Here is a 24,847-nt window from a genome sequence, read left to right on the forward strand (position 1 = left end):
AGTAAAAAAGCACTTCTTCCTTTTTTAAACAAGAAGTTTTTCAAACAACAAGATGCATACCTTGAAGGGAAACTATCCAGGAATTCTTTTAGAGTAATTTATCTCTACTGAAAGTCAGTTGGCCCCACATATAGCAGCTACATACAAAAAAGTTGTAAAATTATCCTTGGTTTTATAATGATAAATGAAAAACACTAAAATTCTTCAATTGAACAGTGTGTAGAAGAATTTTTATACTTTTGTTGTTGTTGTTGTTAAAGAGTGAAAACAAAATAACTTACTGGAATACAAAGATAAGAGATGAATGAGCATTCCACGAATGGAGAAAGGGTGTGTTTTCACAGAGGCAGTATTTTTCTCCATCCCATCTTCACTTAATGTCAGTCAAAACATATCATTGTCCCTTTATTAAAAAATAACAACAACAATAAAAGCCAGTATGCTTGTGTACATATACCAATTACTTTATGTACAACAGAAGAATGGGGAGGGGGAAATGAAAGAATAGAGAAAACTACACTATACAATACTAGTCAGGATGTGGTAGAACCAAACTGAAATTTTCTGAGAATGTCTTCCTTCTCAGTCTGGAGGAACAGAGTTCTGGAGTGAAGTAGCAGGTTCCCTTTTTGGTAGACGCCTCCCATCTGCTTCCAGAACACATCAATTATATCTTCCTCATCCATTTCCAACTGTGCAGGTGTGTCTGTTTCATGGATTGGCTGCCCATCAAATCGGAATCTGATGTGCCTCATTGACAAGCCCTGTCATTCACAGTAGGCTTTCATCAGTTTACTAAGTAGTGTATGCTTCTCGATCTTACACTGCACGACAGAACCACCTGCCACCTTCAAATTAATGATCATGGTTCTTGGTCTTGCCTCATTTCTTGTGCTGTTCATTGGCCATGGTGAGCCCCAGGGTCTCCTCAGCTGCTGCTTCACAAAATAGGTACCAGGTTGGCACTGAACAAGCACATTGCAGCCTCAGGAGCAGCAGAAGGAGGAGGGGGCAGTGGTCAAAAAACATTTTCTGAAATAAAAAATTAGTCTCTTGGAAACATAAATTTAATTTGATAGATTCTACTAGACCAGGGTAGGGGAGGATCTTTATTATGGGATTTATTTCCAGTTGTTTAATTTTGAAATAGCTGAGACTTAGCAGGAGAAGTCTGAAACTCCCAGGTAACTGACATAAAGGTCTTAGCAGAGAAGAGCTTCTCAACCCAGCCAAAAGAGCAAGAAATGCTCATTTACAGCAGCATTAAAAGAGAACCAAAGACTTGGGAATGAATTTAACAAAACAAAATGTCTACTTGGAAAACTATAAAGCATTGTTGAAAGAAATGAAGGAAGATCTAAATAAATGGGAAGATATCTCAGGTTCAAGGATCAGAGGACTTAATATACAGTCAAGATGTCAGCACTCCCGAAGTGATCCACAGAGAGATTCACTGCTGTCCCCATCAAAATTCCAGCTAGGTTCTTTGCAGATATTCACAAGATGATCCTAAAATTCATATGGAAACACAAGGGACTCAAAAAGCCAAAATATTCTTGAAAAAAGAAGAACAAAATTAGAGGACTCACTTCTTGAAACAAAAAAAAAATAGATTTTTAAAGCTACATGATCAAGACCAGCATAAAGACAGACATATATTTCAAAGGAATAGGATTCAGGGTCCAGAAATAAACCTTCACATTTCCAGTTAATTGATTTTCAATGGGGTCTAAGGCCTTTCAGTGGAGAAAAGAATAGTCTTTTCAATAAATGGTACTTGGATAACCAGACATCCACATGTAAAATAATGAAAGTAGGTGATCTACCATACACCATATACAAAAATTAACTCCAAATGAATCAAAATCCTAATTTAAAACTGTAACAGTCTTTAGAAAAAAATGTAAGTGTAAATCCTTATGATTTTGGATTAGGTAATGATTTCTTAGACATGACACTTAAAGCATAGGCAACTGAAGAAAACATCAACAAATTGAACTTTATCAAAATCAAAAACTTTTGTGATTCAAAGGGCACCATCAAGAGAAATTTTAAAAAAAGGACAACCTATAGAATGGGAGAAAATATTTGTAAAATCATATATCTGATAAAGGATTGGTACCTAGAGTATATAAAGCACTGTTACAACTCAATAATAATGAGAAATACAGCCCAACTGAGAAACAGGTATAGGATCAGAGTAGATATCTTCTGAAGAAGATATACAAATGACCAAGAAGCATATGAAAAGATGTTTCAACACAATTAGCCATCAGGGAAATGCAATTCAAAACCACAATGGGATATACTTCATACACACTAAGATAGCTGTAATCACAAAGACAGATAATAAAAAGTGGTGGCAAAGATATGGAGAATTAGAACCCTCCAAAACTGTTAATGGGAATGTAAAATAATGCAGTTCCTATAGAAAATATGTTGGCAGTTCCTCAAATGATCAAGCATAAAGTCACCACATGACCTCGCAATTCTACTCCTCCGTATATACCAAGAGAAATGAAAACATATGTCTATGAATGTTTGTAGTAGCCTCGGGGCTGAGTGACCACTTCCAAGATGGCTTTGTCACAGGGCAGGCTATTGGTTGACAGCTCAGCTGGGTCCGGTGTCCTGAGAACTTGAGTCCCTGTTAATGAACTTCTCCATGGGCTGTTCTGTTTCCTCAAGTCGTGATGACTGGGTTCCAAGAAGGAGAGGGAACATCCCAAGAGACAAGAAGTAAAAGCTGCTGGCTTCTTAGGGCCTGGGTCTAGAAACTGGTACCATTACCTCTGTTGCATTTTATTGGTTGAGTAGTTACAGAGCCTAGATTCAAGAGTAGGGGACATTGACCTCAACTCTTGATGAGAAGTGTGTTAAAATTTTGGTGACATGTTTTATGCCACGACCCATAGTAATTTCCAGAGCTGGGATGTGAATCCAGGGATGTCAGAATCAAAGAGTTCAAAGTCTTAAAAATTCTGATTTACATTTCAAATAGGATGGATGAGAGACCCTGGCATGGAAGAGTGGGAAAGGTATTTATTTATTTATTACTTTATTTATTATAATTTTTAAAAATGTTTTATTTATTTCTGATAGAGAGAGAGAGAGAGAGAGAGACAGTGTGAGCAGGGGAGGGTCAGAGAGAGGGAGACACAGAATCTGAAACAGGCTCCAGGCTCTGAGCTGGCTGTTAGCACAGAGCCCGATGCGGGGCTCAAACCCACGAACCGTGAGATCATGACCTGAGCCGAAGTCGAATCAGTCACCGACTGAGCCACTCAGGAACCTCTGGGAAAGCTATTTAAAATATTTTTAGTTGGGGGTGTCTGGCTGACTCAGTTGGAGGAACATGTGACTCTTGATCTTTGGGTCCTGAGTTGGAGCCCCAGGTGGATGCTGGATGCTCCAAGTAGTCTTTATTTAAGACTACTTATATAAATATAACTTAAAAAATATTTTTNGGCCACACTGGGATGAGCTCACATGCAGCTCAGCATAGGCAGTACCTGCCAGGATGCTCCCTCCGGGGTTCTGGTTCTTAGACTGATCCACTGATAGAGCTTTGTGAAGATAATTCACAGGAGCGGACTGCAGTCTTGGAAGAAGGACAATTGCTTAAGCAGACAGTTCTACCAAAGGAACACGCAAGAAAGCTGCTTCCTGGGCTGACTTTCTGTTTTCTTGGGACTAGGAAGGATGAAGAATCTGGCATAGGATGGAGTGGTCATGGGGCTCGGAGAAAAGTTGTTTCTTTCTGCTGTGTCCTTCCCTGAGTGCTCCAGGAACCACCACCAACATTCCCAGAATCTTTGCCTGGTGGGGCTGATGAGCCATTTGCTGCTGCCTTGCAGAGGCTGGAACCCTTCCAGCCCTAATGGACCAGAAGCCATTAGCACCATCGATTGTTGGCCAGGATGGCGCTCCAGCCCCTCCCTGGGTGATTTACGATCTCGGTGCTGAGACAGGAGTACTGACCGACAGTCTTCCCAAGGTGTGGTCCAGGCTGCACTAGAATTCTTTCAACTTGAGCCATTAATCAGGAGCATAGACCCCAGAGGCTGAAGAATTATTAAAAGCTGGGCAGAATTTGAGATTAACAATTTGACATCAGTGATGGTCCGAGGCTGCATACCGGGAAAGCAACTGAGAGGGTTAAGAGAAAAAGGCTGGTGAAATGGGAGCCATTGGAAGAACAAAGTTTTGGTTGAGTGGCTCAGGTCTGGGAAAGACAGGGTCAGGAGTAAAGGTTTAAAGCCCCTGTGAATCTCGTCTCTTCTCTGTGGCCTTTGCCTTCCCCCACTNGTGCACTAGAATTCTTTCAACTTGAGCCATTAATCAGGAGCATAGACCCCAGAGGCTGAATAATTATTAAAAGCTGGGCAGAATTTGAGATTAACAATTTGACATCAGTGATGGTCCGAGGCTGCATACCGGGAAAGCAACTGAGAGGGTTAAGAGAAAAAGGCTGGTGAAATGGGAGTCATTGGAAGAACAAAGTTTTGGTTTAGTGGCTCAGGTCTGGGAAAGACAGGGTCAGGAATAAAGGTTTAAAGCCCCTGTGAATCTCGTCTCTTCTCTGTGGCCTTTGCCTTCCCCCACTTCTTCCAGTTGAGGGTTTGCCTGTCACCTCCAGTCAACCCGGTGGACTTTCTGCACCGGTCCTTGAACTAGACAGAGAGCACTGTAGCAGCAACTTTACCTCGTCCAAAGGGGATTTAGAGATCAGAGATTTCCCTGGGGTACTGGTGGCAGGGGATTATTGGCTACATAGTACTAATTCTTTTTTAAAAAATCCTTGTGGTGGGGCGCCTGGTTGGCTCAGTCAGGCAAGTGTCCGACTTTGGCTCAGGACATGATCTCTCAGTTCTAGCCTCATATCAGACTCCCTGCTGTCAGTCTGTTGTCTCAGAGTCTACTTTGGATCCTCTGTCTCCCTCTCTCTGTGCCTCCCCCACCTACACTGCATGTGCTCTCTCTCCCTCTCTCTCAAAAAATAAATAAAACATTAAAAAAATCCTTGTGGTAGACAATACTTAACATAAAATTTACTGTTTTAATTAACTATTTTTAAGCGTGCAGTTCGGTGGCATTTAAAAAAATGTTTCCACCTTTTGGATTGAGAATAATGCTGCTATGAACATATGTGCACAAATATCTTGAGTCCCTGTTTTCAACTCTCTTGGGTAGATACCCAAAAGTGGAATTCATGAATCATATGGTAATCCTATGTTTAATATTTTGAGGATTTGTTATACTGTTTTCTACAGCAGCAATGTACAAGTGTTCTAATTTCTCCACATCCTTGTTAACACTTATTATTTTCCGTTTTTCCCCCCTTAATGATAGCCGCTCTAATGGGTGTGAAGTGGTATCTCATTGTGGTTTTGATTTGCACTTCCCTAATCACTCATCATATTGAACATCATTTCATGTGCTTATTGCCCATGTGTATATCTTCTTTGGAGAAATGTTTATTTAAGTCTTTTGCCCACTTGTTAATTGAGTTTTTGTTGTTCTTATTTTTGTTTTTTGTTGGTTTTTCTTTTTCTTTTTTGTCTTTGTGCTGTAGTTCTTTGTAGATGCTAGATATTAATCCTTTAACAGACAGATGATTCACAAATATGGTCTCCAATTCTGCGAGCTGCTTTTCACTTTGTTGATAATGCCTTTTGATGCACAAAGTTTTTAAGATTTTGATGAAATCTAGCTTATCTATGATTTCTTTTGTTGCCTGTGCTTTTGGTATCATAGCCAAGAAATCATTGTCAAATCCAATGTAATGAGGCTTTCCCCTATGTTTTCCTCTAAAAGTTTAATACTTTTAGCTCTTTTGTTTAGATCTTTGATCCACTTTGAATTATTTTTTTAATATATTATAAGGAAAGGGGTCCAATTTCATTCTTTTCCATGAAAATATCTAGTTTTTTTCAACACTATTTGTTGAAAAGACTGTCTTTTCCACATTGAATGGCAGTGCCCATTCTATTCTGACTTTGGTAGATTCTGCTCCCCCAAACCATTCAGATCCCACATAGGTCTAGGTAGATTTAAGTGTCTGTGTCACAAGCTTGACTGTGCTTTTAATCTTCGGGATCTGCCATCCACTTCCTGCATTCATAGGAATCAAATGTAGAATGCGGTTAAACAGGATTTAGGTCATCTGGTTAGTACATATGGTAAAATTAGCATGCAGCCCAATTTAGCCTTGAAAATCTTTGTAAGATCCTAAAATTACATTGAGTGACACACCTCAGTAATCAATCACAGCTGGTTTCCCCTTCTATGTTAAAATTGACTGCTTTAATAGTGGGTGGAGTTTGAGCATCAGAGGCAGTGATTAGCCTGCATTTAGGGACATTTTTTATGATAATTATGAATCTATACCAATAAAATCACATCCACAATATCTAGATGCTCACAGGGTGCACTGTCCCAAGCATATAGATTGCCTATGGGAAGAGCAAAGCCCTCGTCTCCCACTCACTGCTCATTCCAACATGTCCACTGGGTGAGGTGTGCAGCTGACACTAATGCATTGTGCTTTCTCTTACTCTCTGCAGATTGTAAAGGGTTTAACTTGCACAAATTAAAAGGCATATTGTATGGCTTCACTATGGGCCATAGACAGCTGGGCATCTAGCTTGTTTGTGGGTTCCAAAATCACTCCCTGTCTACCTTCATCTTGATCCTCTTTGCACTTCATTGGCTGGGAGTACCTTGACCTTCTGACCTCAGTGTGGCTTTGGCCTTGATTCCACTCCTGGATTAAAACTGCTCCCTGTAATTTGGCTTCTGGATGGCTGGAAATGCTTGGTTCTTGAATTGTTGTTTGTTGAAGATTGGTTTGCTTTTGAATTAACTTCTCAACTTGGACTGATAGACTGTGGGGCTCTGGTTCACAACGGAAGGGCCTGACCTTCCTCTGTCCCTATGTGTGCCAGGCCACTGCCCATAGAGGGCTTTTTTACTCATTCCCCTCTCTCCAGTAGAGAGAGAGAGAGAGAGAGAGAGAGACCAGACACTGAGGGCTCCCTGTCTTCTGGAATCTCCTTCCCAGACTGGCCCTGGCTGCAGCTTGGAATCTCTGGGCTGGGGCTGGGCCCTTCTTTCCCTTGGACATCCTAGACTTTGCTGAGGGAGGAAGGAAACTTTTCATATCACTTCTGAAATATCATCTGGGAGCTAGGTGGTCACTGTGGACCCTGTAGCCAGAGGTCGCTCTTCTCTGGACACCCTATCATTCTGAGTTTCTGAAAAATGTCTTGTCAATTCTAATCTCCCTTTACTCTTGATTTATCAAGAGTAAAGTGTTTGCTAGTTAAAGGTTACTGTTGGCTCATTAGAGTAGACTTTCTGGTCTTGCACCTAGGATGTGACTGGTCTTTCCCAGCAGGCCACTGTCTTGTGGTTCTTTGGCACATTCTTTTGCTCACTCCGAGGGGGAGCTCTTCCATGGTGACCTATGGGTCTATCTATAAACCACTCGTTTATAGTAGGAAACCAAAGAGAACAAACTAAATCATAACAATGTTTTCCACACTGAGGGGGCATGGTTATTTCTAGCAATGCCAAGAAACTGGACCTTCCATCCCAGATATGTCCACTTTCAGGGCTGGTGGGGAAGCCAATGATTCAGCAGATTGAAACAGAAGCTCCCACTCACTGTGGTGCGAGTAGAATTAGGACACCTATGGTCTTTGCTCATCTCCAGCATCCATAGACTTTCTGATAGAGTTTTTGAGCACCCCATGAAGTGCCATTCCTTGAACACCTCCATGCACCATCTCTGTGCTTTAACTACACAAGGGACACAACGGCCCATCTTCACAACCCCTTGGAGAGAAGGCATTAAAATCTCTGGTTTGTGGTCAATGGAAACGGAGATCTGGATGGCTCAAGCAGCTTGCCTAAAGGCATATGGCTGGGGACTGGAAGAGTCTGTACCGCTTGATTCCAAACCTCTTATTTCTAACACTTCACCACACAGGTGACTGTCAAAATTCTAAAGTAGCTAAGTCTCATCTTTGCTGCCTTCAGTTTCCCCCCCTCCTCCTATGCTCCATCGTGAAGCCATAATCCACTACAGTCCCTCATTTGGGTCTGGGCTCTCGGGTGGAATCCTGAACTACAGTTCATCCCCTGATTTTTCTCCTTATTCTGAAATAATTGGTCCTGGGGTCATCCTAGTAGGTGTGGCGCTGGGCCAGGTAATTCATCATGCAAAATGGCTGCAATATTAATAGGGGATAGTGGCTCTATGTGTCTTCCTTTTTATCATATGTTTACACTTTAACAGAACTCTAGCTCAGGGGACTGTTGGTAAAACTCTAGCTCAGAGAACAGTTGGTAGGAATTTGAGGCATTGTTAACGACCCTGGAATGGAAAACATTATTGAATAGACCTTGTTGATATCCTGCAAATCTCAACACAATAGAAGCCCAAGCAGACAGGGGACCACAATGCTGACTGCCCCTTGGCAAAGAGGGGAAAGATAGCATCTCCTTCCAGACTCCCTCTTCATGAGTGCTGTGATGAGACGGAAGGACTTTGTGGCCAACACTCTAAGCACTTTGATGGGATATATGAGATCAGAGACTTTGAAATCACCTTCCAGGAGCCAGACAGAAAAGCCAGTGATAAAGCAGTAAGGGATCAGCCTGGAGCAGACAGACAGGGTTTAAATCCAAGGTCTGCCATTTGCCCCACAAAACCATTACCCACTCTGGGCCTTAATTTCCTAAGACAGGGATAGCAACACTTAGCTCACAGGTCTGCAAAGACTAAGGGAGTCCATACGATTAGTTATGTACATACTGAAAGAACACTCAGCAAATGACATCTCAAGAAGTGAAAAACATGGGGCACCTGGAAGTCTCAGTCGATTGAGTGTCTGACTCTTGATTTTGGCTCAGGTCATGATCTGAGGGTTGTGGATCCCAGCCCTGTGTCGAGCTTAGCACTGAGCATGGAGCCTGCTTGAGATTATTTCTCTCTTTCCCCCTCTCCACCTCCTCCACTTGTGCTCTCTCTTTCTCTTAAAAACAAAAAAATAAAATTAAAAAAATAAAGAAGTGCAAAACACCACTGAACTGTACACTTAAAAATGGTGAAGGTGGTCTATTTTATGTTATGTATAGGCTATGGACTGAATAGTTGAGACCCCCAAATTCTTATGTTGAAACACTGATCTTCAGTATGAGGGTATTTGGAGGTGAGGCCTTTGGAAGGTGATTAGGTCATGAGAGTGTTGACCTTGTGATGGGATTAGTACCCTTATAAGAAGAGACAGGAGACAGCTTGCACCCTCTCTGCTCTTGACCATGTGAACACACAGCAAGAAGACAGTCCTCTGCAAACCAGGCAGAGAGCCTCACTAGACAATGGGTCTGCCAGACCTTGGCCTTAGACTTCTCAGCCTCCAGGATGTGGGCAATAAGTGTTTATTGTGTAAGCCACTCAGTCTGTGGCATATTTGTTATAGCAGCCCGAGCTGACTAAGACAGTATATTTTAACCACAATATTTAGAGTGCCAAATGACACAGCACTGATCCATTGGCTCCCTTTCCCCATTCTTCCCAGACTAAGATGATTTCCTGAGGGTGACACCTGACTCCTTCCTTCCTTCCCTCACATTCCAGCCAAATGTCACAGTGTTGGGGGGTGCAGGCCTGGACCTCCTCTTTTGGAGAAGTGATTTGGGACTCGATGAGTCTGGGCCTTGTTCTTACCCTATCACATGAAGGCCCAAAGTGGCGGTTCTGATGAGAACCAGCAGAGTTGATGCAAAGAATGAGAATAATCCCTCTGTGGTCACTTTGATGGGGGAACAGGCTGGACCTGTCTAAATGTCCACCAAGACCCAGACTGAGAGAATCTGTCAGCTGGATTCCATCACTGGGCCACGTGGATTGACATGCAGCAGCCGGCAGAGAGCACTTCAGGGCCGGCAGGCTCTCCCTCACCGGTGGCTCTGGTCACACTTGCCTCCTGGCAAAGAATGGACATAAGCTGTAGCAGGATATGGGCCCAGAGGCTACCTGACAGGTGACTAACGGACAGGTGACTTTGACTGTGTCTCAACAGATGTTGAGGAAAATGGATTTGCAAAGAAAGAATGTAGATGACATCTTCTGACAGAGGGAGACCCTCCCTGAGAGTGCAGAACCTCAGAGCTGGACCACAGGGTCTTTCTTGGGAGGTGGCGGGAAGGCAGTTAAGAGCTCTCTGCTTGTTGAAGTAGCTGGAAGGCACAGAGGGAATGGGAGGAGGCAGAGAGCTAGCAAGAAAGAGGGACAGGGCTTCACGGGTGCTGAGTGATCTTGTGAACAACCTGACAGTGGGCAGGACGGAAGCACAGAAAGTCTAAAACACCCCTGGTGTGGGGAAGTCCCCAAGCAGGTGTGACTACATTCAGGGGGGCCTACTGCTCCCACCAGCAAGGGACTCTTTGAGATGCTATTTCCAACATGCAGCAACATGCATAAATCTCAAAAACATAATGTCGAATGGAAGAAGCTAGACAAATGGTATGATTCCATTTACGTGAAGTTCAAAGAGACAAACAAATCTAAGGTGGTGGAAAAATAAGCAGTTATATTCTGGCAAAGGACAGGGGCCGCTGAAGGTGGGTGGCCAGAAAAGGAAGCAGGGGACATTCTGGGATGATGCTTCTCTCTCTGCATTGGGTGGTGGTTACCAGGTTTAAAAACTCAATAAACAGTACACTTAAAATCTATGCATTTTCCTGACTTAAATTACACCCCACTAAAATGAACTAATAAATACACAATGTGTCCAATTGTACAAAGCCTTATGCTAGTTGTCTATAGGACACAGGCATAAATCCAATGAGAACCTGCCCTAAGGAAGCATAGAGCAGATAGTGATATAGATCGGACAAAAGACAGAGTCAAAAGTCAGAGAACAAGAAACCCAGTGATGATGTCCTCAGAGGGGTAGGTACCAAGGGACACCAGAGGCTACAGGGAGACTTCTAGATGGAAGAACTGCTTTGGGCTTCGTAGAGGAGGAAGAGCTGGACTTTGAAGGGGTTGGACAAGAACCTTCCAGGTAGATGAAACAGCAGAATATGGGGCTCCTGGGTGGCTCAGTCGGTTAAGCATCCAACTCTTGATTTCAGCTCAAGTCGTGATCTCGAGGTTCCTGAGTTAAAGCCCCACATCAGGCTCCATGCTGAGAGTGTGGAACCCGCTTGGGATTCTCTCTCTCCCCCTCTCTCTGCCCCTTTCAAAATAAATAAACATTTAAAAAGAAGAAGAAGAAACAGCAGAGTAAAGGCTGAATGAGAGTATGTCTAGGAAGCAGCACATGGTTCCATTTGGTTGAGGTGCAGATCATGAGAAGGAAGCCATGGAAGAAAAGGTTAGAAAACAGGGAGGATCCATCTACACAGGGTCTTGAATATCAGGGGGGAGAGTCTGGGTTTACTAGTAGGCAGTTGAGGGGCTTCAAGCGGGTATGTGGCACTTGTGTAATATACAGGTTAGACAAAGGGAGGGGAAGGAGGAGTCTTAAAGGTGAGACCTTCAGGAGGAGTCTTCAGGGTGGTGTAGAGCCATCTGGTGTCTGCTACCCAATGAGTGACCCACGACCTCCAGCACCAGCAGGTGCTGTCCAGCCTGAGTTTGTTAGACAGGCAGACTGCTCAGTGGCTTTGGGAATCAGAATCTGCATTTTAACAAGATTCCCCGGGAATCTGTGTGGACATCAAAGTCTAAAAAGGTCTATAGATTAGATAATGGAATAGTGGTCTTTGTGGGGGGCAGGGCGTTCTGAATCAGTCCTTTGTTGCCTGAAATCCTGAGCACAAAGGGGGAATGTATGTAGATGATGGATCTTTACACTGTTGCCTGAAGGGATTGGAAGGACATTCTTTTCTAGAGCCTGAGAGAGAGCAAACGGAGCTCAGGGTAAGGCAGAGGTAAAATTTCCAAAGCAGAAGTGCTGTTGCTTCTGCATTTCACATTGGCATCTTACAGCAAAGGCCTCTGTGGGTTAGTAATGGTAGAATCAATATTCTTGACTGCAGAGAGTGGAAGCCAGGATTACTCCATTTGAATAATTTATTATCCCCTAGCATTAGGAATTGAAGACTTGCCAACTACCAAGTTCTTTAAAAGGTCATGGTGCCTTTCTGTCCTTTCCTTCCGGCTCTTTCAGGTCAGCCCTCCATACGCTTTGCCAGGATTTGTCGGGGTAATTCTAGTTGTTGGTGGTGGGTTTTTATTTTTTCCCCTTTCTTCTTATTTTTTTTTTTTTAAAGCTACTTTGTCTATGGTGGACTTTTTCCGTTTAAAAGAGCTGACTTTTGAGAAGTGCTCCGTTTGGGTCTGAGCACAGGGAGTATCTGGTAAATGAAGGCTGCTGTTGCTGTGACCCCCGTGTTTATCTAAACTCATCCTGTCCTATGACCCATGTGCTCAAGTGTCTGACCTTGTCCCCCGGCCTATCTGAGGCTAGTATCTTGCCTGACTCATTTAACAGTTTCTCCACCAATTTATATCATGAAATATTTGGACACAAAGAAAAGTTGAAGGGATTTTCAAGTAGCCACCCATCCTCCAGACCACCTAGGCTTTGCTATGAATATTTGCTACCTTTGTTTTATCCTGTGTTTATTTACCCATCCCTCTTTCCATCCGTCAATATATTGACATTTTTGGATGCTGTTTTTTTTTCTCTCAAAAAAATTTTTTTTGGGGGGGGTTATTTAATTTTGAGACAGAGAGAAACAGAGCACGAGTAGGGGAGGGGCAGAGAGATAGGGAGACACAGAATCTGAAACAGGCTCCAGGCTCTGAGCTGGCTGTCAGCACAGAGCCCGATGCGGGGCTCGAACCCACGAACCGTGAGATCATGACCTGAGCTGAAGTTGGACGCTTAACTGACTGAGCCACCCAGGCGCCCCTGTTTTGTTTTGTTTCCTCTTTTGAGCTAAAATTAAACCATGCTCAAATCTTGAAGGTTTTCACTTCTTGAGTTTTGGTGATTGCCTAAATCTGTTCAACGTAAGCTCCTACCTACCAAGGGACCAGAACATTCGCCATTTCCCGGTTGGTTTCCAGCTCCTCCCTCACGAGAGGCACCACTGATCTGATCTTTGTCTATCATAGGATGCTTTTATTTTTGACAGATACTTTTCTTCTTTACATTTATGGGTGTGTTTTTTTTGTTTTTGTTTTTTGTTTTTTTTACTGTAGAATACCCAATAAATAGAATCATATAGTATGCATGTTGGTGCATGCTCTTTTTTGGTCTGGCTTCTTTCACTTAGAATGATGTTTTTGAGATTCATCTGCATTGTTTTGTCGATCACTCATTCCTTCCTTTCTGTCACTGAGAAGTATCACACTGTGTGAATATATTGCAATTAGTATATCTGTCTCCATATTGATGGACACCCGGGAATCTCCAGTGTTGGTTATTGCAAATATGAGCATTCTTTTAGAAGTCTTTTTATGGATATATGTTTCATTTCACTTGGATAAATGCCTAGAATAGAACTGCTGAGCCATAGGGTAGGTGTATGTTTTAGTGTTACACAAAACTGCCAGATACCACAACACCTCCCCCCAACAATATATGAGTTCTAGTTGCTTTACGGATGGGGCTGGTATTCTTTAATTTTAGCCAGTGACTGAGTAGTGGTATCTTGTGGTTTTCATTATGTATATCTCCCTGGTGACTAATGGTATTGAGAGATTGTTTTCATGTGTTTATTGGCAACTTGTGAAACTTCTTTGTAAAATATCTAATCATATCCTTTGACCTTCTAAAAATTGTTTTTTTTATTATTATTATTGAGTGACCAGAGTTCTTTATTTATCTTGGATACTAGTCTTTAGTTTTATGACAATTTTATCTGAGCCTATGACTTCTGTATTCATTTTCTGAACGGTCACTTAATAAACAAAAGTTTTTAATGTTGGTGAAATCAAATTTCTTAATTTTTTTCCTCTTATTTCTTTTAAACTGTTTTCTGTTTCCTGCCTAAGGAATATTTCCCTCCTCTCAAAATCATAAAGATGCATGTTTTCCCTTAAAAGCTTTACTACATTTGTATTAACTTTTACATTTAGGTTTATGGCCCATCCCAAGTAACATTTCTTGTATAATGGGGGGGCAGGTATTAAGGTTTGTTTTTCCACTTATTGCTACACCATTTATTGAAGTGGCTCTCCTTTCTCTATTGTATTGCTTTGGAACCTTTGTGGAAAAATCAAATAAACTTTCGCTTCTGGCCAAAATGGTGTAATGGGGACCAGATTTATCATTGGGCCACAAAACACCAGAAACCTGGACAAAATCTATGAAATAATGGCTTTGACAACAGGTAGGCCCAGGAAGGTCATCCCTGGGAGACGGGAGACTAGTGAGGTGCGTCCTCCCATGGCTGCGGCTGACCAACGGAAAGTCTCCCAGCCACAGTGTGGAGAGGGGGACCCTCACTGGGCCTTGTGGTCTCCTCAGTGGGGGAGTCAGACAAGGGAGTTCAGGGAGGTGAAAGCAGCTAGAATTGCTAAGGCAGAATGTCAGAGAGGGGAAGGGGGTACTCCACTTCTGTCCAGCTGTGAATGAGGGGTGGGGGCCCGTGCACGCAGTCAGTAGGCTGGGTTGGGGTTTGCTGTTGCTCTGGTTACCTTCAGGACACCACTGTGCATTTTCATTCTCTGCCTCAGTGGTCTGCTATTACCTTGTGCCTCATGCAGGGCCTGTGGGGACAGAGGGTTTCCTCTACCTGCTTCATCCTCTACCGGGCCTCTCTCCACACTTGTGCCCCCTTCTAGAAGACTGCTGTGGCTTGTTCCTGTGTTAGGCTTGTGCAGGGAGATGGGGGGGGGGGCGGGGGGGGGCTTGGGTTTTTTGGGNTCCTTCCTCAGTGTCAGGCAAGGTCTCCTCTCTGGCCCCAACCTTTCTCATGATGCTTTGGTTTTCCTGTGTTGCCTGTTGTCCAATGTCAAAACCATTATTTCATAGATTTTTTTGTCCAGGTTTCCAGTGGTTAATGGCCCAATGGTAAATCTGGTCGCCGTTATACCATCTTGGCCAGAAGCAAAGGTTCATTTGATTTTCTACAAAGGTTCCAAAGCAATACAATAGAAAGATCCTGCACGAGAGTACAGACCACTGTCTCTTACTCCCAGGGTTCTGGTTACTCTAAACTGTGATACTTGGACCACATTTAAGAATTTGTCAGGTTTGGGGCACCTGGGTAGCTCAGTTGGTTGAGTGTCTGACTCTTGATTTTATCTCAGGTCTTGATCTTCAGGATTGTGAATTCAAGCCCTGTGTTGGGCTCCATGCTGGGTATAAAGCCTACTTAAAAAAACTGATTTTTGTTAACACTTTCTTCCTACTTGCTTCTCATGGCAGCCATGTGTTCTTTTATCTCTACCAAAGGTGAATCAGTTGCGTGTCCTGTCTTTTCTCAGCTTGTCACCCTTCAAAATGATGCTTGCATCATTGTGTGGTGCCTCCACCTCTTCAATGGGCTTAAGAAAAGTGATCATGTTTTTAGAGTATTTGGCTTTTTCATGTCGTTAGCGTGGAAGTCACCATCTCTTGCTAAGCCAAGAGGCACTCTGCCTCATTCATTTTGACAAACATTTGTTGAATGCCTTGCTTGATGGGCTCTGTACACGCAGAGGAGGTAAAACACGGTCTTTGCCATCTGCTAGCTTAACATCTAGTGCATCAGGCTAGTGGCATCACAGCAGGACGTGTTCATTGCTGGTATGCACAGAAGTCGCAAAAATGGAGAAGAGCCAGCACCCAGGCCTGTCGGGGCAGCCAAGGAAAGTTAAGCTGGTGCCAATGTCTCATCACACAAAAGAACAGTGATTTTTCTGGTGGACAGAGGAGATTGGATATCTTGGGCCGAGAATCACCACACCAATAGTCATGGTGGGATGTAAGACCATGGCTGTCCTCGTAGGTCTTGACACTGATTTCCAGATTTGCTGCTGGCTGCTGGAGCTCCCTGACAGTCACTGCCTCAGAGCCAGGCATCTCTTAGGCACCACGCAGTTATCTTGGTTTTCTACCAGACAACCACCCTGTGCAATCGTAAACCTAGGCAAATGGGCTCTCACTGTCCTGTCCCAGCTCTGTTACAACACACTCATGTGCTACGTGGTCCCTGTGTCTTTCTCACGAACCCCACCAGACCATGGGCCCCTCAAGGGCAGTGACGGGGCTCTGCATTCCTGGCTTGGTTCAGCTCAGAAAGTGCATGATGAGCTGAAATCAAGTAATATTCCTGTACGCCCTCGTCAGTGGTCAGACCACCCTCTGGCTCCTGAGTCTGAACTGTACTCTTACCCAAACATGTCTGGGAGAAGAACATACAGATTCTGGAGTCCGTTTATTTGTTTCTAATTGAAGAGACGGGACATCTTATTTCAGGCTGTCACTTCCTCCCTAGAATTTGCAAGTCTGGTCTTTTCTAAATGTTAACTTTTAGGGAGCTAAATTATTCATCCATGCCTCTAACCCACTGACATTTTGATTGCTGCATTCACTGTTTAAATTTTGAATGATCTCAGATTCTATTTGCTCCCTTCTTGGCGTAGTGATAACGGCAAGAGGAGGGGAAGGAATTGCTTGCCCTGCAACACCGGCTCCCACTGTAATTCGACGGAGCAAGTAAGTTCCGCTTAAACCCAGGAAACAAGGAAGGCATCTGTTTTCAAATGTGACATTCTTTCCCATGGGAAATGCTTGCCAGCGTGTTTCGTTCCTGCCTTTTGCTTTCTTTCGCCTGTCTCCTTGCCTCTTCCCAGCAGAAAAATGTCACATTTTCCCAGAACACAGCTCAATAGTGGGCACGTGGGGTAAAAGGATGCCCTGAAATATACAACGTGAAAGATTTTCTAGCTCGTAGTGAATTTTGGAAGAGTTAGGGTACTCAGGGGGAAATGTAAAGAATAGCTTCCATATATGCGCCATTCAGTAATTACTCAGAAGTTTAAAATAAGTAAAACTGCCTGGAACTGTAGTCGGACTTCTATTCATCACTTTGGTGGCAGAGCTGAGGCAGAAATGAAACCTGGGCAGGAGGAAGAGAAAGCTGAGAAGTAGCTTTTGGAGTCAGGGTGAAGCTGGTTCTTGAAGGCTGAGTCAAAGCTGCTTGGGGAAGGCCTCCCAGAGGAAAACCAGCATGTGCTAGGGCACTGTGTTACCTACAGTTTCAGGTTCGATCCAAGCAATACTCAAAATACTTTTTTTCTTCATATCTCTCATTTTTAGGTATGCTGTATTTTTCCCTTTGTTTTTAAATGAAACTACCTTAACCACTTATAACCTGAGCTCTTTCCAAATGATCGGTTCATGTTCTCATCCCTTCTCTATTTAGTCTCTCCATCTAATTTTTATTTGATTCTTATTTTTTAAAAAATTTTAATGTTTTTTTAAAATGTATTTCTGAGAGAGAGACAGCGTGAGCAGGGGAAGGTCAGAGAGAGAGGGAGACACAGAATCTGAAGCAGGCTTCAGGCTCTGAGCTAGCTGTCAGCACAGCTTGACATGGGACTCGAACCCATGAACCATGAGATCATGACCTGAGCCAAAGTCGGGTGCTTAACCGACTGGGCCACCCAGGGGCCCCATCTTATTCCTTTTGTAATTTGGCTTCACATCTCTTCCCACAACTCCCCTGAAGTCCGCGTTTCCCCTCTTGGGTCCTTTGGCCACCCTTCCTGTCCCCTCCTGTCTGCAGGTGTGTGGTGAGCCAGCAATTGGCAGTTTCCTTCTGAAGATGGACGTTGCCAAGTCTGAAGTAATCAGCAAATAATTGCACAAAGCTCTGTTTATATTTTCATCACTACTATCCATTTAACAAATGTGTTGAAAACCTACTATGGAGGCAGACAGATGAACAGAAAGCCTCACATGTGTTGTCAAATCATAGGTGATATGAAGTATTAAATAAGATGGAAAGCACTATATGGTCCCAGAGGGCTTCCCCTATTTAGGGAGTTCATGGAAAGCTTAACAAGAATGGTGATCTGGGGCAGATAGGGAGGAGTCTCAGGCTTCGAGGGGTCTGAAGGTCATCCAGTTTGGATGACCTTTTAACCAAAAATAATTTTTAAGTTTATTTATTTACTTGAGAGAGAGAGAGAGAGAGAGAGAGAGAAAGAAAGGGCACGGGCAGAGAGAGAAGAAGAGAGAAAGAATCCCAGGCAGGCTCCACGCTGTCAGCCCTGAGCCCGATGTGGGTCTTGAATTCACAAACCATGAGATGATGACCTGAGCCCAAACCGAGAGTCAGATGCTTAACCAATTGAACCGTGAGGCACCACTATCCAAAAATATTTTAATTCTATACTTTTACAAAAACCAAAAATGCCCATGTGGGCACATTGCTAGAACCCCTCCCATGGTCTTAGTAGAAGCCCATGAGAATGCCAGTCCTGAAACTTTGATCTCATTGGCTTTACAGTAAATCTGCCACTGGAGCTGTTGTTTGAGTTGGGTTTTGAAGTTTGTCTAGGAGTTTGCCAGATAAAGAAAGAAGGCAATAACCCATCTGGCAGAGCTATTAGTATTTGCAAGGGCCAAAGACATGAAAATGATGTGTATCTCGGCATTGATTGCATGGGGTGGACAGATAGGGATAACATCAGAGAAGCCGCCCTGGGGTCAGATAGAAGATGACCTTGGTTATACCCTATATCATATGCTTAACAGAATTTTACACACAAAAATAATATGACCAGATTTGTTTTTTCAGACAACAATAGCTTGTTACTAGAAGTGCCTAAAACCCTTGATGCCTGATATCATCTAATTCTGAGCCTGGAATTACTATACTAAGGTTTCAACAAATGAATTAAAGCTCCATATTTTCATATAAATAGATCCTAAAAACGTACAATGAGGTGGATAAAGCAAGCTGCAGAACATTGGAACAGTAGGAGATCATTTACGTAAAAAGTATATAAACTCTGCAGAACCACACTGCATTCTGTTTAAGGATGCACACGAGATGCTCTCAGGACTCTAACCATATTTCCCCTAGGAGCAATGATTCGGTATTGACTAATTAAGGGCTCATGGCAACTTTGTAGAATATAACTACTACCAATAATGAGAGTCAAGGTAACATATGTAATATATAAATGTTAACAAATGTGAACCATCCATTTTGAATGGTGGATACACGCGTATTGTTCTATTACTCTTTGTTATTGTCTATATTTTGTTCAAAAAGAAAAGAAACAATTCATAGTGTAAACACAGGATAATGTAAGATTTTTCCTTCCCTGTTACTGATATTAATTTGATATATACATGTGTACAATTCTAGCATTAAAAAAATAAAAGGGAGGGGGCAGGAGCGTCCTAATCAAGGTTTTCAAGGGAGAAGACTCCTAAGGTGATCTTTAGAACCACATAAGCATCAAAAGGCTTTTTCTCCACCACTGCATTAGTCTCAAATTGCACCTGGACTTCACTAGCTTTAGAATCTGTTTCGATTTGCATGAGGCCATTGGAGCAATCTGATCCATCTCAGTTGGTTAATCCTCACCTGTTGGTCTTTTTAACCCCCACACTGAGCCAACAGGAGCCGTATAGTGAGAGAGGGTGAAAGTGCCCGGCTGGAAGAGGAGACACCCGTCAGAATGAGGCTCCTGCCTGGAGTACCATCCAAGGCGTTGCCTTTGGAGCCCTCGGGGCAGCCGGACACAGAGGCAGTCCCTGCACGCATCTGAGCTACTTAGATGGTTGCATTCTAAGTACCTGTTTTATACGGAAGCCGGGAGGCTTGCTTTTCGTCTTCACAGGAAGGAGAAAATGGTTCTGTCATTCCTCTTTCCAAATCAGCAATTCTTTCTATTATTTGGTAAAAAATATAGGAAGTGAGTCCCCTTATGTTTGGCTATTTTGACAACAGAAATGCACTGTAACTCTTGAGCCTGTTTTCAGTCTATTATAGCAACGCAACAGACATAAAACTTCCTTATTTTGTTCTTGTTTTATATATTTTTTCCCTAGACTCTTTTCAATCTTCAAAGAATAAATGAGTTGCCTGTTAAAATGGGCAGTTTACCAAAATGCTGCTCCAAAACAGAATGAGTGTTTGTCGTTTTCCAAATGCTGCATCAGGGAGGCCTTTGTGGGAAAGAGGACGTATTTGGTTATCTTCTAGGATCCAGTGAGCGGAGATTTGCTCATTCAACTTCCGTTTATTGTATTCAGTGTCTCCAGTACTGCAGCAGATGAAGAGGGAGCTAGCAGAAAAGGTTCCTGATTCCTTAAGGTGCATGTACATCTGTTGAGATAATTAGATGAAATAATTACAGAAATAAATTGAAGCCAGTGGTCCATGTGGCTGCATGGTCTGCCATGCCGCTAGGACTTCGCCTGTGCACTCAGAGTCTTCCTCTCCACCCTAACTCCTTCATCCAGCCAATGTGTCCTCACCTTCTACATTGTTTATTATTTTTTTATTTAAAATTTAAAAAATGTTTTATTTATTATTTTTGAGAGAGACGTAGTGTGAGTGGGGGAGGGGCAGAGAGAGAGGGAGACACAGAATCCGAAGCAGGCTCCAGGCTCTGAGCTGTCAGCACAAAGCCCGATGCGGGCAGGGCTCTAACTCACGAACTGTGAGATCATGACCTCAGTCGAAGTCGGATGCTTAGCCATCTGAGCCACCCAGGTGCCCCTCATCTTCTACATTGTTAACGATCTTTCCAAGAGATAAGTTTCATGATCCCTTCCTTCAATATGTCAATGACCTTACTTCGACTTCTTTTCAACCACCTATTCCTGGGGTCATATTCTTCATCATGTTATTGCCCAAAAGTGTTCCATCTCTGAGATCTTAAGCTTAAATTTTTTGCTTCGGCCATTTGCAGAGACTGCTACAAAGTCTTCAGTTGCCATTCAAGGGCACAAGCTGTTCAGAATAAAGTCTATATTAATACTATTTTTTAATGTTTACTTATTTAAAAACTTTTAAAATGTTTTATCTATTTCTGAGAGAGAGAGAGAGAGACAGTGTGAGCAGGGGAGGGTCAGAGAGAGAGGGAGATAATAGAATCTGAAGCAGGCTCCAGGCACCGAGCCGGCTGTCAGCACAGAGCTTGATTCAGGGCTTGAACCCACGAACTATGAGATCATGACCTAAGCTGAAGTCGGATGCTTAACCGACTGAGCCACCCAGGCGCCCCATTGTCTACTCATTTTTGAGACAGAGAGAGAGCAAGAGCATGAGCACGGGAGGGGCAGAAAGAGAGGGAGACACAGAATCGAAGTAGGCTCGATGCTGTTAGCACAGAGCCCGAGGCAGGGCTCAAACTCACCAGCCTTGAGATCATGACCTGAGCTGAAGTCAGATCCTAAACCTAAAGCCTGTATTTTCTAGTCTCCCTTCCAACTAGGTGTGGCAATGTGACTAAGTAGTACTAGTTTGATGGGATGCAAGCAGAAGCTATATTTGCAATTCCTGAAAACTGTGCACATAGGAAGGGGGCAACTCATTGTTTATTCTTTCTTTCTTCCTGCTGGGTGGAATAAGGTTGTAATAACTAGGGCTTGAGCAGCCATTTTGGACCACAAGTTAGAAGCTATCATCGAGGTTGAGGGTGACAGAGCTACGTTATAGCAGCAACTTGGTTTCCTTATGACCGCGGACACCAGCCCTGCATTGCCTATGTTTCCAAGGGAGAGAAGTAAACCTCGATCTTTTTAAGGTGCTGTTCTTTTTGGTCTTCTGTCCCTCAGAGGCAATCTCAATCCTAATATTTATAACTCTTTCCCCCATTATGTTTGCATCTCAATGTTATCACAACCTCAGTCCTGTTTCTTCTAGATTCTCCCTTGATATTATTTCCCCCGCTATCCGTGCTCTGTCTCCAGCCCATGCAAGATACTTCATGAAAGGCCTCAGAATGGAATGGCGATCTATTAATCCTCCGGATATAAAGAAATTGATCCTCTGTTCTTGTGGCTGTGCACTGAAGGATCTGTTCATAGATCAGACTCCACAGGAAAGCGCTGCTCCTTTCGTCCTTTCCTGCAGCCCAGAGGATGACAATTTTACCAGGACCACTGATCCTGCAGAGGGAGCAATGTCACCAAGTGGTGCACCAGGCTGTGTGCTGCTCTGTAGACGGCATTAAACAGAGCCCGCAGAAGGACGCATGCTCGTTCCAGGAGACCAATGGATGCAGACGACTCACTTAGCTGTTAACTCAGAAGCTTCAGGAGTCTGAGAGCTGCAGCCCAGACAGGCAGGCACTGCAGAGAACGAGGTGGGACTAGACCCTGCCCTGGTCACACTGGTTAGGAAGTGCCACCACCTCCTTAATGAGAGGGAGGCCACGATCGCAGCGAGCGTTTATGACTCTGATATGGATGCCATGTTGGAACACTTCCTAATTTAGATGTGAGTTCAGTCAGTCTCAAGAAATCCTTTTGCTCCCTTCGTGGAGTTCTGAATTCAAGAACCTGGCTAGATATTATTTTATGTGGAAAAAATGAATTAAAGAGCCTTATCTGAGTCGAGAGTCTCTTTCCCAAAGTGGACTACACTGAGACCATGATGTCTTGGTGGGGTTCACCTCTGTTTGCATTTGCTACTCCCAGGGAAGAATGAGAGCCAGCCTCCTTCATGCTTAGTACGGTAGAACCTTCCACGGCACTGAAGTGGAATTATGCCTTTGTCTTCCACTAGGCTCAGGAGTTCCTCGAACACACAATCACATATCGGTAACCCAGTCTACTGGATTTATTGAAAGGCAAGACTATACACGGGCCCTGTAAGATGAATGCACAGTACAATTCCCGGGGTGATTTAGTAGCGGCATGCGATCAGAGGTCGGAAGGGAAGTTGGATTATGGTTGGCCTTGTGGTTCATGGGCCCACGTGATGTGTATTCACAGCTCTCTCTCTGTCTCCTGCACCTCATACATATGAGAAAGAACAAGTGGTAGTAAGTAGCGTGGCTCCTTTCCCCAGGAGATCGTGCTGTTCAGCCCATGACAGAAGATGCCCTGGAAAGAGGAGAAAGGTTTGCCCCGGCTGCTTCGTGCAGGGTAGCCACTTGGCCCAGAGCTATGGCTCCCTGAGAGACGGGCTGCCCCACTCAGGAGGGAATTATGGCTTTGGGGTGACATGATCTTTGAGGGACATCTTAGGTCGGGGATAACTATTAATGCCCACGTGGGGGTTACCAAGCGGCTCTTCCTCGTTGGAGCTGTGGATCTATCATTAGACAGGCCTTTCCAGAAAACATCTTCTCATGAGCTCCACCAGTGGTTTTTTTGTTACTCATACTTCCCCACTACCATTTCCCCTTCCTTTTCCTGCAAAACCATCTCTTATTCTGAGCTGGGAGGATGTACTGGGGAGCACTGAATAACGAGTGCCTCGGCATGAACAAGAGCACAAAGTGAATGGAGGAGGGACAGATGGGCGGCTGGATGGTCAGGTGGATAGGGAGATGACTGAACGAACAGGAAGGAATCGATGATGATAATAATAGAATTAAACCAGGATTTGAAGTGTAGGCGTAGAACATCCCTGTATCATCTGGTCTGGCTGGCAGACAGGCACCTAATTATCAAAATCCAACAGGAGCTTAACACACAATCGAGATTTGAAGCACACCCTGGTCTAAGTCCTGCTTATTTGTTACCCAGAGCCTGTAAATGCTTCGTGAAGGCATAGCCGGCACAATTAAGACAACAACGGACGTTGGAGGGTAGCGATCAGTGTGTATATTTCCTGGAAGATTTCGAGAAATGGCTTTTCACATGCGTCACCTCGCTTTGACAAAATGTCATCTTACAGAAGCACACTCCTCGACAAATGTCAGCACATTAACGCTCTTGGCCTCAGGCCACCCCCGACACTGGTGTGCCTCCGTCCTCAGTCAGCCTCGGTGTCTGGTGCACCGGCTCGGGTTGAAACCAGCTTTGTTTGCAACTGTGAGTTTGCCAGCATTTTCAAGTGGCACCGCGGTAAATCTCAATATGTGTTGATACTGTAGCAAATGCCTGACTGGGCAGTTTTCCTATGTGATGGGTCTGGTGGCAAAGCTGTCAGCTCCGTGAGGACAGAAACCCACTCTGGTCCGGCTCCTACTGTGTGCCCAGCCCCAGCAGAGAGCCAAACACTTGGTATAGATCAGATGTTTGCTGAGTGACTGAATGAAAGGCACCACTGTGGGGACACTGGGGTGAGAGTTGTCTTCAGGACTACAGGGGTCTGTTTATAAGGTCTCTGGGTGCTGAGTCCTCATATACCACCTATGGGGCTTAATCAGTCTTATTTGAAGGTAACCACAGATGGCTGAAGTTCTCGTCTCTTCTGTTATGTCACTGCTGAGCCACCAGCAGGGTGGCCTGTGTCCCTTGGGATGGTGTGTCCCTTGTGCCTCAGGACACTTGAGCCTATTCCTAATATGCTATCCTGAATGTATGTGCTTGTGTATGGGCCTCCTTCCCTTGAGGCAGGAATCAGCTTTTACTAGACTCTCGTCCAGAGTCTAGCAGAGTAGCCTGTATGGGTGGGTACTCGCCATGTGTTTGCTGAGTGAATGGGCACCCATGGACCCAACACCTCACTGCCGCATTTCACAGATGGCCCCCAAATGACACATGGTAGGACATGGATTACTAATGATGTGTTTCTGCAGCTTTTGGAACTGCCAGTGGAAGGGCTTCTGCACTGAGCTGGGGGCAGAGGATAAATCGTGCAGAAGGAGCACGTGTTGGCTGCTGGCTGCGAGCTGGGCTCCGGGTCAGGTGATCCAGGATCTGAGCTGCTGGCTCCACAATTATTGGCTGTAAAGGACCTACCCTCT

General features: G+C 44.0%; 1 pseudogene; it reads right to left on the minus strand.

Annotated features, from left to right (window-relative positions):
- Positions 1–533: 533 nt before the first annotated feature.
- Positions 534–909, minus strand: LOC144243202 (small ubiquitin-related modifier 2 pseudogene; annotated as a pseudogene).
- Between the last annotated feature and the right edge of the window lie 23,938 nt (positions 910–24,847).

Source organism: Crocuta crocuta, unplaced genomic scaffold, assembly GCF_008692635.1.
Source record: "Crocuta crocuta isolate KB4526 unplaced genomic scaffold, BGI_CrCroc_1.0 scaffold26, whole genome shotgun sequence".
Lineage (NCBI taxonomy): Eukaryota > Metazoa > Chordata > Mammalia > Carnivora > Hyaenidae > Crocuta > Crocuta crocuta.